The sequence below is a fragment of the Panthera uncia genome, assembly GCF_023721935.1.
Source record: "Panthera uncia isolate 11264 chromosome A1 unlocalized genomic scaffold, Puncia_PCG_1.0 HiC_scaffold_17, whole genome shotgun sequence".
In the NCBI taxonomy this organism is placed as follows: domain Eukaryota; kingdom Metazoa; phylum Chordata; class Mammalia; order Carnivora; family Felidae; genus Panthera; species Panthera uncia.
Window position 1 is genome coordinate 70,141,991 of NW_026057577.1, and position 16,849 is coordinate 70,158,839.

Genomic DNA, 16,849 nt, shown 5'->3' on the forward strand with positions numbered 1-16,849 from the left:
TCAGTAGCCTTGGATGTAGTATACAAAATAATTTGCTGCATTCTTCAAAGCGATTTTCCCTTGGGGTAGGAAAAACACAGTTGGAAGGATGCAAAGATATTTCACTGCATTCAACAATAAAAGGAACATTTTAAATAAGTTTACTGACATAAAGAAGCCTACTTGTTTTATGTTTGATGTTGTTTTTGTTTTATTTTATTCTGTATTTCCATGAAAAGTGCCAAAAGAGTGCAACTTTAATCAGTATCCTTTTAAAATAATTTTAACCTTCCCACCATAAGCTAATCTCTTCTCTTTTATCATTCAGGGTTTGGGGAAAAGATTTATTTCCAACTCAGCTTTTATTAATATTTATTAACACACTATTGTTTGTATCTTGACTTTATATTCTTTTCTTGTAATTGATGTATCATATCACTGTCAAGATGTGACAACAATATTTTTCTATTTCATGTGAAAGACAGAGGAGAGAAGACAGACAAACAGTTGGTGGTCACCATGAAAATAAGGAACATGTCAAGGTCCTTATTTATTAGTCTCCCTTTAAAGACACTGGTTTGAGTGCTCAGGAAAATGACCTGGATGCTTAGTCCCATGAAGATTTTGAATTTAAATCAGAACTTGATCAAGACCTAAAAGCTAAGTGATCAGTGCTGGCCTCTCTATGGCTCAGTTCCTCCACCTGTAAAGTGACCCTATATCATAAAATCAGTGGGAGATTCAGGTTAAAACAGAAACGTATTGAAGGCACTTACCACAATCCTAGAACATAGTAAGCACTCAAAAATAAGTACTTAATATTACGAATGGTAACATCAGTAGCAATAATGGCAGTCATGGGGACACAAAGCTATAGATCAAACTCAAATAAGTCAAACTCTTAAGAAAAATGTTTACAGCCTAGCACATGTTACGCACTGTCTTAGACATTGTACTAGGCACTGGGGGATACCAATTAAGAAGAATAAGGCCTGGTGTCTACCTTAAAGAACTAACTATCTAGTTAAAATGATACATGGGAAATATATTTAACACAAGACAATTAAGTATCAAATGAATAATAAAGGCAGTCAAATAGGAGGTTTAGAGAATAGAGTTCATAGAATGGAATAGTAATAGCATTCATTATCAGATAGAAATGTAGAACTAAGATATCTATGTACCTATACATAGATAAATATATTTAGAGAAATGATTTCTTCAATATTTTTATCCACAACTTCTCACATGCAATACAGATAAATAAACTGTCAGAAAACACAGCCATTTCACTATCATCCAAATATTAAGTAATCCTAGGAAATCAATCTCTATTTGATGAGCTGAAAAGAAGCCAATCATAAAAAGTTCATACAAGCAAGAATCTGAGTAGCCTAAGAAACCCAATGTCAAGTATTACATCTCAGGTTGCTTCTGGGAAATTAATCGGGCCAACACCGCTTATATCAATATGAAATGAGGGGAGTGGAGCTTTGTTTTAAACAAAGCTAACACTTGGGCTGTAATTGTATAATCAATAGTCTTTTTTGGCAGGTGTATGGATAGTGCCCAGAACATTGAATTGAAGAAGATTTTATGTACATAAAGAATGAAAGGATAATTGTTGAATAATCATTTTAGTGATCATATCAAGTAGGTGTTAATAAATTATTAACATAATATGAATTATTATTAGTTTTTTATTATTATTCACAATTTGGTTAAGTTTCAGGGCATCAAGATAAATTTACACTCAAAATATTCATACTTATTACTTAGTCCCCTATTTTGCTGATATTATCTCATATTGGTGAGATTTCAAAATGAAAATTATTTAAAAAGAGATCTATATAGAATATAAGTTTTTTATGTTAGAGTTACTTATACATTTATTAATTCAGTAAATGCCTTAAGAGCTGGGGCCACCACTGAGCATATAACACATATATAGAGATAAATCAATGCATACAATAATTATAAGTTACCTATTATATAAGAATTGTTAGGTAAGGAAAAATGATATTAAGAAAAACGAAACAGAATACTACATGGATAGACTGTCTTTTTAAAACTCTCTTAGGAGATCAAATTTGAGCAGAGTCTTCAGTGAAAAGATAGGTTGAGCCAGGCATGAGAGGTCTGGGGTAAGATCATTGTCAGAGGAAGGAATAGGAAGGGCAAGACCATGAGGCTGAAGTGGACTCACGTTATTTTTAAAAACAGCAAGAAGGCCAATGTGTCTACAGGCACAGAGAGGTATAATAAATTGCCTGAAATTTTGTTGCCTGAAATTTTCTAATCTGTAGGTTTTGAATATGAGGATTTCAAAAAAATTTTTTTATCAACAGTTGATTAACTTAGCTTAATGTATTCACAACTGCCACCAACTGTGTTCTTTTCGAACACAGAAGAAAGAAGGTTAAAATTAATTTAAAGTAGTCCCAGGATTAAAACCCCAGGAACCTGGCATTGTTAGAAGCAAAAGCAAACAAAAGTCAAGAGACACAGCAAACTGCAGAAGTAAACCTACAATGTCTATTTGGAATTATTGGACACAGAACATATATATTCTACACAAGACTTCAGTGCCAGAATAATTTTCCAAAGAGTTCTTTACATTTAAAGAAAAAGATAATCCCCATACTAGCAAAGGTATTTCAAGCACATTTTTTTTAAAAGTTACCTAATTACAACACCAATGAAAAGTAACACAAAACTTCAGACTATATAATAGGAATATTAAATAGGTTGTTTCAGTTTGAGTAAAGTGTCTTCTTATAGTTGCAGTCTGTTTGATGTGCTGAAATGATTCTAAAACTTCATCTTGGTTTGATTAGCAATGTCTGCTATGCTGTTTTAAAATCTAAGAGGAACAAAAATTTTCAACAAATACAATAAATGGGTAATAATCTGAAATTACTGAGACCTCTTTCAAGCCAACAATCAGTTCTAATGTCTCTAAGGGAGAGAGAAAAATGGGCAAATGATGCATAAAACAAGCTAAAGAAGGAGGAATATAAGTGACCAATTGGCACAAGAAATATGTGATTTCTTTAGTAATAGCAGATGAACGAACAAATAAGAAAAAGAACAGTTCATCCTCAGCTCTAACGAGTGAATAGTCAGACAGCCGTGATCTGGTGGCATGTAAAGTACTTCCCTAGAATTTCAGACGTCTCCCAAATCTATGACTCACCAAATCATTTCCTTGCATTGTTAGGGGAAATGCTCCACAAATTTACCATGATGCACAATAAAATTATTTTAATGTGACTTCTATCGGTGTCTTAATCCATATTCGATACAGATTTAATTACTATCTGGATTACTTTCTAGTATTCCAGATAGGTGATGTGACTTTAAAAATTCACTGAAAAGAGAGAGCTAAAGGAAATTTCTATTTCTTTATCACAATTGAGAGAATAGTGATTTCTCAAAATGATGCCCAGTGATAACCCGGATGCTATCCAGACCTATACGGACCTAGGAATCTGAATCAGTAACGAACTCCCAGAAGCTGCTGATGCACACAGGTTTGAGACTCACTGATGCAGAGGAAGCAAACAGAAAAATTAATCCTTACGGGTACACAACAAGAGTCCTAGATGTGCCTTAGAAACACACACCCGCGAAGCAGCAAGCACATGAAGTGAGGCATTGCCACATAGAAAGGCCCTTGGAAAATCAGCTTGGGAGTCCAGAGAATGGCCTCCAAGAATACACCTCATAGTTAACCTCAGCAGCTGGCTTCCCAAGCACTCCTGTGCACTGAGGCTGAAGTGAATGCAGCAGGATGAGTCCAGGCAACTTTACTCACCAGCCGAACCTGGTAAGGGCAGCAGGAAAGCAGCTACGCAGTTCCCTTATGGGCATTTCAGTTACGGCCACCCTTTCAGTCAGCACACAGACCCTTTGGCTTCTGCCTTTTATCTAATTCTCTTGAAAGTTACAGTGGTTCCAAGTTTCTGATTTTCTGCGTATTGACATATCTTCTTGTCATCCTTAGTGACCATGAATTATATGTCGAATAAAAGATGAATATATAAATATGTATTTAAAATATACAGTACAGAACAACAGTGAATTCAGACTTAAAAAAAAAGCTACACATAAGGATCTTTTTTCTTACAAATACACACAGGTGACTGGAGAATATGATATCTGACACGATGGCATCACTCTAACGGCAATAAAGTCTAAGTGAGGATCTGTCAGCCTGGTTGTGGCTGTTTGTTCACACATAGGGCCAGTTTTATGCAAGGGAAAGACAGAACTGTGTTGTTCCATCTGTAGAGCCGTAAAAAGGAAATGACGTTTTCATTTGTTATATGAATAGTTTCCGATTGTCTCTCAGGTTCTCTGAAACCAGTTTTTAAACATTTTTCTGAGAATGTTAATAAATTTTCTTAAGTAACAAATTGTGCTTTTATCTACATTTTCAGTTTCTCCGTATACAGGGAAGGCCTGCAAAATCACTGCAGCATTTCTGTAAAAGCCCCAATGTAAACAAAAACATACAAATGACTGGAGTCTGTTCAAATTCGACAAAGGTGCCCTCTACCCACTATGCTTTGCTTGAATTGGGTTCTTTGTGTCCCCATTTCCCCTAGCCTTGGCCAAGCACATTTTGTCTCTCACTAGTGCTCTGATGACGATGACATAATGGTGTGTATTCACTGCAGTGGCTTGTGCAGAACTATGGTGCAAACTTCCTTCATTGTTTCCTTGGGGCAGTCATTCCAGGGAGCAAGTTGTACTTGTCCTTCAAGATGAACACTGCAATATTTTGACTCTCTCAATGGCTAAAAATCTCTTTCAACCAAAATATTGTTTCATGTGACCCTTTTTTCTTATTTAGAGTATACAAATAGTGTGTGAACATAAAACACATTTTAAACAGTACGTTGGGGGAAAAAAAGGTAACATTATTTTCGCTCTCCTCCACCACCATGTTCATAGATTTGGAGAGTTGGGCTTAGCATTCACTTGTCTAATAATTATTGTGAATGGGGAAAGTGAATTCAGAATCTGTAGAAAGCAATGAACTATTTCCAAATAGCAGTAGTGTCCATATTTATCCCTGATCACTAAATGGGACTGATTATAAACATACTGGGAGACTATGAGAAAAGCACTGTTGATTTACTTTACATAGATAAACAAGCCACATAAAAAATGAAAGCACAATGCTTACTGAATTGTTAGTGATTAAACATTAATGACTGTAAAGCTTAGTCAAACACTGAAAGTCTTAAAGTCTTCCACAGTACATCATGTTGAGTGTCAACGGATAAAACAGAATGCCAATATTAGTTGGAATGTTCTTGAAAAGAGTTAAGCTTTGTCAATAGCTATAAATGTACATGTGCCGATATCTAAAAATCTATCAATCTCCACACACGGTCTGTAGAGGCTCTATTAGTTTGACCAACCAGAAATATTCTGGTACTGGTTGGCACCAAAAATAAGCAAATCTGTAAGTAATTTTACGTGTACTTATTTGTTTATTTTGTGCCATAGGTATGTATTTTGCTATCGATATAGTCAAGCATTTATTATGTACATTAAAAGAAGTCAGAAACAGAATGAATACATCAAATTTTTCTTTCTGTTCTCCTAAGCCTCTCTGCCAAGTGGAGTGCAATAGCAAAAGCAAGCTTAAACCAATATCTGTCACATATCAAATAACTATTAAAAAGGTGGCACAAAAAAAGGAATATGTCCTGTTTTGTGGGAAGCTCATGGAGGTCCCCACACTCTATCCTCAGCCACTTTCAGCCACTTTGGACAGTCATCTTACAGAAACAATAAGTTTGAACCAAGGATGGGTGGCATTTTAATTTCAGTGCCCCCACTCCTGTCACAGATGAATTCATTGCCGTATCTGACCAAAAAAAAAAAAAAAAAAAAAAAAAAAAGTTGGTTGATCTTGCTATTAAAAGATCATTTCATCAGCTTCAAAAAAAACTCTTTCACACAAGGACCCAGGGGAGCAGAATATTCCCACCCGTGTGGGAAATCCCTGCTGGTAGACCATTCAGCAAGTCAGAGCATCATCAAAAAAGTACTGGAGGGCAGTGTGTATGGCGAAAAGCATATTTGGGGTTATTTGGGAATTGAAAATGGATCAGGCATGAGATGATATTCAGGTGATATTTAGTTATATATATATATATATATATATATATATATATATATATATACACACACACACATATATATATATATATCAGATGATATTTAGTTTTATTAGGTGTAATAATGTTATTTTCACAATAACACCATATTTCTCATGGAAAATAAGTAACACCTTGAAAAACGGAAGTGTAACTCAGTGTTTATTAATCTCTTTTGGATTATGGAATTCTGAGACACAGAAAAAAGCTATGGGTCCTTTGACAGAATAGTGCACATATGGACCTACATACACATTTTTTATGTAGATCAAGGGATTTTTTTAACTCCTATTCTAGTTAGTGGAAGAAACAGCTAAGTTCACTAATGATTACAATAAGTGCTATACTTGCAAGATCATGATATTCACAGGACTGGAAGTAAATCATACATATTTTAGGATCTGGGAGCACTTTGTGATGACTGTAGAGATAGGATTTGAAAAAGTGTGAAAAGGAAAAAAAAAGCCAATCAAGATGGAAGAAAGGATTCAGCAATACTTAAGGGCAAAGACAGATTTTTTCATGTTCTATCCCTGGAGCCAAAAAGCAATCCCTGGCATATGGTAGGTGCAAAATAACTTTTGTTGAAAAAAGCAAAGGTCATGGATAAGCCACCAACTGAATATTCATCCTTATAGTTCTCTGCCTGATGCTAAATGGTTCTTATACTTCTAAGGTAAAGATCCCCATTAGATTCACCCCCGTCTTATTCCCTAGCACCTCCAGCAGGGTCGGAGTAGCTTTTGCATTTCTCCTGTTGGCAGGAATCAACCCTGTGGCCATTGGCCCATGATCTCTTTTGTATTAAGACAAAATGTTAGAGCCTATGTATTACTGTGAAATGAAATAATATCTTTAGCACTGCATTTAAAATAACAACCTGCCTAAAGGCAAAATTCTCTTTCCCTCATCACACAGCGAATCTCTATTTCACATTCTGCACTTGTTCTGGGAGCGGTCCCATCCCCAGACACTGCGATGGAGAATTGTGAGGACGTTACTGAGTGCAGAACCTGGAGAGAAAGGCAGTGCAGGAATAAACCTTATGTGGCAGGATTAAAGAAAATTCGGCCTCAAAGCACAGCCATTAAGTATGCACTGTGTTGATGATGAAGGTGGGGAAGGCAGACTGAATAATGCATTTTGATATTTTGAAGATCATCCTCGCTTCATCCAAATACTTGTATTTAAAGAAAGCCATTCTTACAAAGAGGAAGGTTTTGCCTATGCAGACATACTATTTTGAGCATGTCAGAGGGAATCTACATCATATTAGGCTGAAGATTAGAGAAACTGTATTTTACTGAAATACTTGAAGTAATTACTGGGAAAATACCCTGAATTCTTTGAGGCCTGGTGTTATTTACGATTAAAAGACTTTGGCTTTAAATGTGTATTAAAGAAGAATTCTGAAAGTAACATGCATATAGTATTGTACCTTGTGGTATTTTATCTCAAAGTTAATTGGGGAAATGTTTACATAGACTCATTCACTTTGCAGCAATGTGGAGAAGCTAATGCTTTGTTGAAAGTTGTCCAGACCCCCCACAGCCACCACCACAAACTCAACTTTCCGATGAAAGAATCTCACGTATAAGATATATGACAGTGGTTCTTGGACTGTTGTGAATAAGTACCGGAAGTTAAAATTTTGAAGTCCACCAATCAGAAAACGTATACAAAGCCTTATAGATAAGATATTCTTCCACAAATCATAGCACAGTATAAAATAAGAAAGAAATCCCTAACTTAAAATGATCATCTGTATGACAATGTGTCTGAGGATAAGCAGATGTTTTGGGACATTAAACCAGGCTTGAAAAGCTTAGATTAAGAGTTAATAAACTAGGGTCAGTGATCCAAATCTGGGCCCGAGGCCTATTTTTACATGGCCCTCAGGCTAAGGATGGTTTTCAAACTTTTAAAGGGTTGTATAGAAAACAAAACAATGAGAGATATATGACAGAGACCATATGTAATTTCCAAAGCCTGAAGTATTTATTATCAGGCCATTTACAGAAATATCTTTCCAATCTCAGGTTTAGAATCTAATGTTCTAGTGGCCAGCCTTGATGTGAGATTTTGGATTCAATTGGAAATGCCACATTATTATACCAAAGATACATCTCTTGTGCAGCAATTTGTGCCATTTTAGAGCCCCCCAAACATGGAATATTTCTCTAGCAACAAATTAAATTCTCAAATTTCTTGTTACTTTAAATCATACTAACTAGATTGGCCTTCCCTATCAGAAGTAATCCTTTAGAAATAAATTTGTCCAATGAAAATTTTAGAACTGAAAATTTTTTGACATATTTTGAAGGAACATGGATCGGAGGTGCAAAACTCAGACTTTCTGAAGGCACTGAAAAATTCTTATACCCAACTGTAATATTCTTTCTTATGAATTCTTCTTCAGAAAAAGCTATATCTCTATGTATATCTTTGAATATACAGATTCACATGAAGATATTTTGATATTTTAATCTAAGAAATTTTCAAATGTATTTATTCAATAATATAAAATCCTTTTAATGTGTTTAACTATCTTGTGAACTAACTCCTGAGAGTTCAGAATTTAGGCTCAACTGATACAATTTTGTCATTAACATTATTACTAAACTGATATTCGTTTTAGTTTATATGCATGGACATATAACTTATTATTATATGGTACTAAAACTGAGATTGGTCTGGCCATGAGCAAAGATTCCTGTATTAGAAGCTAATACAGAAATTATACATAATATTTCAGAATGATCTTTTACATTAAATAGGAGTTAATAAAATAATTTTAACAACGTTATTTTTCTCTTAAGTCATGCTTATAAAGCAGTGTCAGAGATGTCATATTTCTTATAACGTGGAATTATTATTTGTAGTTATATCTGTAAATATTGAAAGTGGTATAGAGAGATAAAATACCATGAAAGAGAAAATAATTAGAATGTGTTCTCATAAACATAAGAAAAAAGCAATATTTTTCTTAAAGTGCCTTTGAAAACTCTTACAAAAATAAAAGAAACAAAATTGCATTTTGATAAGTACATTTCATGTAAATAAGAAATTCTCCCCTATTTAAAAGTTTTTTCTTAAGAAATAGACCATTCGCTCCTTGCCATAATTTTCATTTGAGGTGCTCACTTTGGGGGCCCTGAGAAACAGTAACAATATTTAGATCAAATGCCTGGATATTTCAGAGTTTTTGAGTAATGAATTACAGCTATTTTGCTTAGGAAAAAAATGAGTTTTTTGGTAGTCTACTTTAAATCTTTGACACACTCTACATCAAACAAGGTCAAGCCACAAATAATGCCCAAGATCAACTTAAGATCAAGCAAAAATCAATAACTTGTGATATGGATTTTGAAGGATGTGGGTCAATGTAAAAGCAGCAAGATTTTTTTCCTCCTTCTTTTCAAACGAATGCACATCTTCTGTGGGTAAAACCCAAAGCAATCTCTTTTACACCGTCTATTCCAAAAGATAAAATACCTCCGAAACAACAAGCCTTTGACATCTGTGACACAGGAGACATGCAGAAGTCATTAAGGGTATCCCGAGGGGGTTCCAACAGTTGCTTCACTTTAGGGTGGGTGTGAGAAGACTTAAAATTAAATTACTTTAAAATAAAGTTAAAGCACCAAGCAATTTCCTGCTCTCGACTCAGTAGGGTTTCCCGTGAGAAAAGAAAGTAGGCAAAAAGTTCAGACAGACAGACAAACATATTTACCCCTAGGTGGAAGGTACAAATTAAATTAGCCTGCTACAAAAGGGAGATGTTTTCTCCTTCTGTTCAGATGTCATGGTAGTGAGGAAACATAGTCTGGGGCCAAGAAAAATGGCACAAATGCATTCATCTGAGCTACCATTCATCCTGATCCAAGGTCTAAACAGAACACATAAAAGAACAGCACTGTTGAAGGACTTCCTCTCCCTAGTTACCAAGTTGAGACTTGCAAAGGAACATGGGAGCAGGGGGTAGGGATCTTTCCAGAATGTTTCAGTGTTGATGGAAGTGTCAGAGGATGTTATGGAGTTAATGACTGAATCTGAAATCACATCAGTGTAATTTGATTCCATATTTCATAGGAAAAGCTGTATTTTATGGTACACAGTATGGTGTGTTTAAAGGTACATTGTGAACTTTCTTTCCCTCTGTAGCTGGAAACCAATATAGGCACTTCCAAAGAGTCAAGTATCTATTATAGTGCCTCATTAATATGCATGTTTTTGGCACTCAGTTTGGTTCAGCTGGTATGCTTTCCAGTATCTCATTCTTTATTTATATGAGACTAGGAGGTGTGACCTATGGAGCCAGTTGGCTGTCATGAATTGGAATATTCATTAAGCCTCATGAATTATGCATTAGACTGCTTATAATACTGCTAGATCCACATTTGATCTAGCCAGAACTCTCAACTGCTTCCCATTCGATGGAATGATCCACATTTTGGTCAAAGTGTGTATGTGTTCCATATACTGCAGAAAGAGTATTTGTGTATTTCCTACCCAAAAAATCTTAGAGATTTTGCAACTCGTGTCTGACTGAGTGGGTTTCATATTTTTTTCATGTTTGAAGGGCACAGCAGACATGGTTCTCCTCTGGCAAACTAGGTTTGAGTAGCATTCTTCTCTACCCTGATTACTATTTCCATCCATTACTGCCCTTGCCTATAAAAGTCACCAATGACTGGTGAGCAGCCTGGATTTACAAAAGATATGTAGCTATCTCCTGGTGATCCACACATAAAAGCAAAGCCAAATATAGGACATAGAGAGTGCTTTTAGAATTTAGTTTCTCTTATCTAAAATAAGGAAATCCTTTTACTGATAACCTTACCATTTTCGTTGCCTTTTTTTAATGGCTAGGTATATCCAGGACATATAAAACCTAATTTGTAGATTTTGCTGAGGTCATAAGATTTTATCAAAATTCAAAACAAGTACTTATTAGTTAGACATTAAATATTTCAGTTTCTAAAATATATGCATCAGTATTAAATTCATGTCTTTAAATCCATACCTTTTAGAAAAGAAAGATGAAAACTGCTGAAAAGATCAGCTGGTAAAGATTAATATAATCTCTTCAACATATATCAGCAAGCTCAAGTGCTAAAGGCATTTCACTCTTTAGATTCATAGTACAAGCTATTCGAGTTAAAATTTCCCCACCAAAAAACCTATTCTTAAGTGAAAATAAGGCTTTTTGTAGCATCGATCTCAAATCTTTGATAACCATCCACTTACGAAGGTTTCTACTCTCTCTTCATCTAGATCTACCTTGGAAGGATCTCCTCCTATTTAGGGAAATAGTTATTATCAGTTTAAGTCTAAAACATAATCTGAATTTAGTGCATTCTATTTGCTATATTCTGGAACATTAAACTAAAGAATCTATAGCCAGCTCTACAAAAGGTCATGGGTGAGTCCTGGGTAAAATGGCATTGTTTACAGATTTTTTAGTGAAGAGATTAGCTGTCATTTATTTTCACATACCTAACTGAGGAGCTTTAGTGGTTCCCAGCAAGAGTGTGTTCTCCTCTCTTTCTTAGCCTGTCACATCCTTGTCAGTTTCAATAAAATTACTTACCTGAATTATGCAAATGAGGTTTTGTTATGTCCAGCTCCCATTATTGTTCATCTCCACTACAGCTGAAAATTCTAGCAGACCCCTTGCTTATACTGTCTGATTCCAGGACTCCTTAGGTCAAGACCTTTCAACCTCAGAGCTTGACTTATGCCACAACCGTTTGACAAATCGCCCAGACCCTCACAAAAGCCAGTTGAGCTCCAGAGTGGCTGCTCTCTCTATACACCACTGTTTCTCTGTTTTGACATTTCCTTCTCACTTTTCCTCTCAGTAATTAGACAAAGGGAGAAAAAGACATTTGTGTTCAAAGAATGCTTTCATTTAGGACTGTGATAAATGGCTCCCCTTTCCAAGAAGCTGCGATCCCACTGCAGGACAGAAGGTTCCTTCACAAGGGGGCATGGACAGCGGAGGCCGCCCACCAAAGGCTTCCCGGACGTCAGCTTTGCCTCTAAAAAGGCTGTAGAGAGTGTCCACTGATCTTATCTGCGTTTTCAGTCAAACTGAAAAAGGGAAAATGTAGCATGAACTTCCCATGTTAAAACCATCATCATTGTAAATACAATGACATGAAGTTTATAATTTAAGTATCACTAGGAATGTTTGGTGTTGGAAAACAAATTTGGAACAAAAAGGCATTGTTATTTTTTAAAGTCCTCGTAATACCGTTAAAAAGTCTTTGGTTCGGGTACTAAATTTCAGATTATAATATATCCCACTCCCCACTATGTTGCCTGCATCATCTTGACAAAGAATGAATTCACAGAACAATCAGAGATCTGACATTGTAGTGGCCCATGACACATGTGAAGTATTTGTGGGGAAGTTTGACCATGTTCTTTTAAAAATAAAAGAACAACTCTATCACGCTGCAAAAGGGAAAACTGGAATTGTAATAAAAAATTTTAATAGAGAGTAATTTATGTCAACCATGTTTTCATAAGCTTCTTTCAGAGTAATGAGTTAATGTTTATTGTTCCACTGGGGAAGAAAGATTGCCAAACATGCAAAATAATTGGAACTGCATGTGACTCAACTGTTGAGAGTTTCGGTGAAGAATTAGCATGTTCCTGTTCATGCTATAGTTAATCTGTCGCCTCTGCTCATGCTAGTGCATTAATTAGAAAATCACCAAATGACATTCCCAAATGAGGCAAATCACCTCTATGATCTGATAGCCCACTTGAATTAATAAACCAACAAATCTACCTTTGATGTTTAAGGTATGATGCACAACTTGATTTACCAATTAAAGGGAGAAAAATCAAGAAAATGTGGGATTTTCAAAAAATATTCATTAGAAGTTGGCATATGGCATTTATCTGATTTATGGAGTATGTAGACTCATTTAAGTTAGCCCTGTGAACTTACGACAATTTAAATACGTACAAGAGAGCATTATTTTTTATTTTATATGAGTTTTAGTAATTAATAGATCTTACATCTTACAATAGATCTTAAACAGCTCCTACTAATAGATTTACAATAACATTTTTTTTTTTAAATAAAAAGGAAACCTGGCACACGATTTTAAAAAGACAATGTCAATTTATGTAAACAAACTATTTGTGGTGCTTTCTTCCTTGTGTTTAGCTAGGGGAGCTAAAACAAGGTAAGAGAATAAACATGTCAGAGCTCCTATCTCCAAAACCAAAACAAAGCCAAAGGAAGAATCAATTCCATTTGGATTTTTATTGAAAGCTTTGTGAGGGAACAGGGTCTTTAGATGTTTCCCATGTAAAAGGCACTAGACCAGGCAGCCTGATATGCTTGAAATAATGTACCCTCAGGCCTAAAGGCCAGGATGCATTCCGCTTCAGAGATCTTTTCCAACATGCGGGAATGCACTTAGAGAGAGAGGGCAACCATGGGAACTCATTTGGTAAACCTTTAACTGATACAGTATATGCTCAGTTTATGGTTTCTATTCATTCTGTAAACTGAACAGAGCAGAGGTGAACCCACCAATGCATAACTGAAAATGAGTATCAATGAAACAGATCCAGTATTTAAAGAGGAGCATAGCTTAATGTGAAAGCTCATTATCTGTGACAAATTTTAACTAATATTAGACATATAAGTTCTCGTTATGGTACCAAAAAATAGAGCTTTAAGTACAAGGATATCCCTAACTGAAACTGCATATGTGTTATTATATGATTCTAAAGATTTCTGGGACTTCTCTTTTGACCAGATTCTGTGTGCTCCAATATCAACACACTTAAATATTTAAAAAGTTTGCTCTATTCTTTTTAGTGGCCTATTATAGGCTTCCACTTGAGTTTTGTCAGCAAAATATGTCTTTATTTTTAAAGCAAAAATGCCTACTTTTTCTGATGGGTTATAGTAAAATGATTTTCTCTGTTAATTTCAAAGCAGAGGAACCTGGTTTAATTCTTTACTCAATATGATCCCTTTTAAAAGATGGGCATGATTATTCAGAGAAGTCATATTTTAAATTTATCTATTCCGTAACACTCCATTTCCTTCAAGGCACTGATAATATTGTGTCTCCTAAGCATATCATAAACACTCAGTAAATGTTTGTTGCAGGATTATTTTTTTATTAAGCACCAATTATATGTTACTAACTTCTGCTCCTTGGAAGCTCACGGTCAAAACATAAAAATAAAAACCAACATGTAAAATAGCCATATAACAAAGAAGAAAACCCAAATGATATATAAACAATGTTATAGGAAATTCCTTACAATGATGGCTGTCAGAGTAGTTGGTGGATAGGAAATGTATCTACCATTGACTATCAAGTACTTACCAAATTATGCTCATTAGCCTAAAGAAAAAATATCCTGGCTTTGCGTTAGATGCTCTTCTAGAATTTTAGTTGAATTTCCACGATTATGAACAACCATTTGTGTAGTTAAAAGTGTGATGAAATTTTTGCAGAAGTCAGAAATTTTCTTACCTAATTTCAAAAAGATTATCCCTCATTAATCAGTCAGGAAGTGGTTAAAGAAAGTGTTTAGGGGCGCCTGGGTGGCTCAGTCTGTTGGGCATCTGACTTCAGCTCAGGTCATGATCTCTCTCATCTTGTGGGTTCAAGCCCCACATGGGGCTCTATGTTGACAGCTCAGAGACTGAAGCCTGCTTCAGATTCTGTGTCTCCATCTCTCTGCCCTTCCCCTTCCTTTGGCTTTGCTTTGATTTTGAGAGTGCGCTCTCTCTCTCTCTCTCTCTCTCTCTCTCTCAAAAATAAATAAACATTAAAAAAAATTTCTTTGAAGAAAGTGTTTCATCTGTAGCTATATTTCTACCACCTATTTTCTTATCCTTTTAATCAGGTATTCCTACCCAATAAATAATTAGTTGTATAGGAGAGCCAAAAACAGAAGTTCTTTCTGGTGTTATTATAACTGAGTAGAACATTGATCTCTTTCTGAAGGCACAAGGTCTGAAACAAGAGACTGCATTTGATTTTGAAACTTAGCTATGATGATGGTTTCCAATTTCTATTCAAGAGTAGAAAATTATACAATTTGATTTATTGCAGCAACTTCTTTTTATACCTCTTCTTCTCCATATAGTGGGTTTTAGAATACTTAAAGAAGAAATACTCATTGTTCTTTTTGAAATATACAGGGGAAAAAAACCACTATTTTTCCTTTCCCCTTCCACTCTCCAACAACCTATTCTTCCTGCGCCTTCAGCCCACATTTCAGTGCTTGGCACTATCCTCTCCCCCATTATCAAAATCACAGGAACCTGGAACTCCCTTAAACTTTATATTCTCTCACATATACAATATGTATACACAACATGTGCACTTTAACATCAAATGTATTTGTCCCTTAGTTCACCCCCTTGTCCCTGCCTCAATCCAGGTCCTCCTAACCTTGCCCAGCTTCTCTGCTTTATGTCTTAGATGTTCCATCCCATCCTCCCCTCTATAGCTGGAGTCTTCAATATAAAATGCAAATCCAGGGGTGCCTGGGTGGCTCAGTCGGTTGGGCGTCAGACTTCAGCTCAGGTCATGATCTCACTGTTGGTGGGTTCAAGCCTCATGTCGGGCTCTGCGCTGACAGCTCAGAGCCTGCAGCCTACTTCAGATCCTGTGTCTCCCTCTCTCTCTCTCTCTGCACCTCCCCCCTCTCACTGGGTCTCTCTCTGTCTCTTGAAAATAAATAAATGTTAGAAAAAAAAAATATATATATATAATGCAAATCCAAATATAGGGCAGCTCAATATCCTTCAATAGCTCCCACATAGAAATCAGGATCAAATTAAATACCTTAGCAGAGCCCGCTTCCCCATAGCAGATTTGCACACTGCTTCATGGGTCCTTCATGCTTTCACAGGGTGTCCCTATGGCTGCAGTATTTCTCTTTCCCTCTTCCTCAATCTGCACTTCACCTACCTCAGCACTACTCTTGATTCCATCAACTTGTCCCAGAACCCTCCTCAACTTGGTGTCTGCTTTATATGCTTTTCTGTGCTCTTCCCACTCTGCCCATTTATTTGTCTTATTACTTGTCTGTTTACACTAGACCTTGAACTCTTCCAATGTGGAAAATTTATCCCACTTTGTTTCTTTCAATGGCCTAGAATTTATTTAGCTTTTGATTAATATCTGGCAAATGAAGAGACTTCCGAAACAGAGGAACTGAGCCTTACGAAGTTTCTGGAGATTGATTATTTTGTTTCCAATAAAAGCAAGAGAAAAAAACGAGAAAAAATTACAACAGAAGTAATGACAGTGTAAATCTAGCATGTATCACTGAGGCTATCCATTACATTTAGAAAAAAATTAATACACACAGACTTCCAGTTTCAGCCCCAATATGTCAAAAGCTTAGAATACATCACCCCATTCATGAGGAAAAAAAAAAAAAAAAACAGCTGGCCAATGTGAAAGTCAATGACTTTTCTCCGATGTTTCAGAGAACTGGGGTCTCAATACAAACTGCCATCCTAAAATCAAGAGAACAAGACCATCCTGAGATATAGAAACCAAGATGTGTTTATGTGGAGCCATAAGCTGGTAGGAATAAAGATTAATCTCTACAAATTGAATTTGGCTTGTATGAGAGCAAGAAACTACTGAGGACTATAATCTCAGGAAAGCCTTCGCACTTTCATGGAC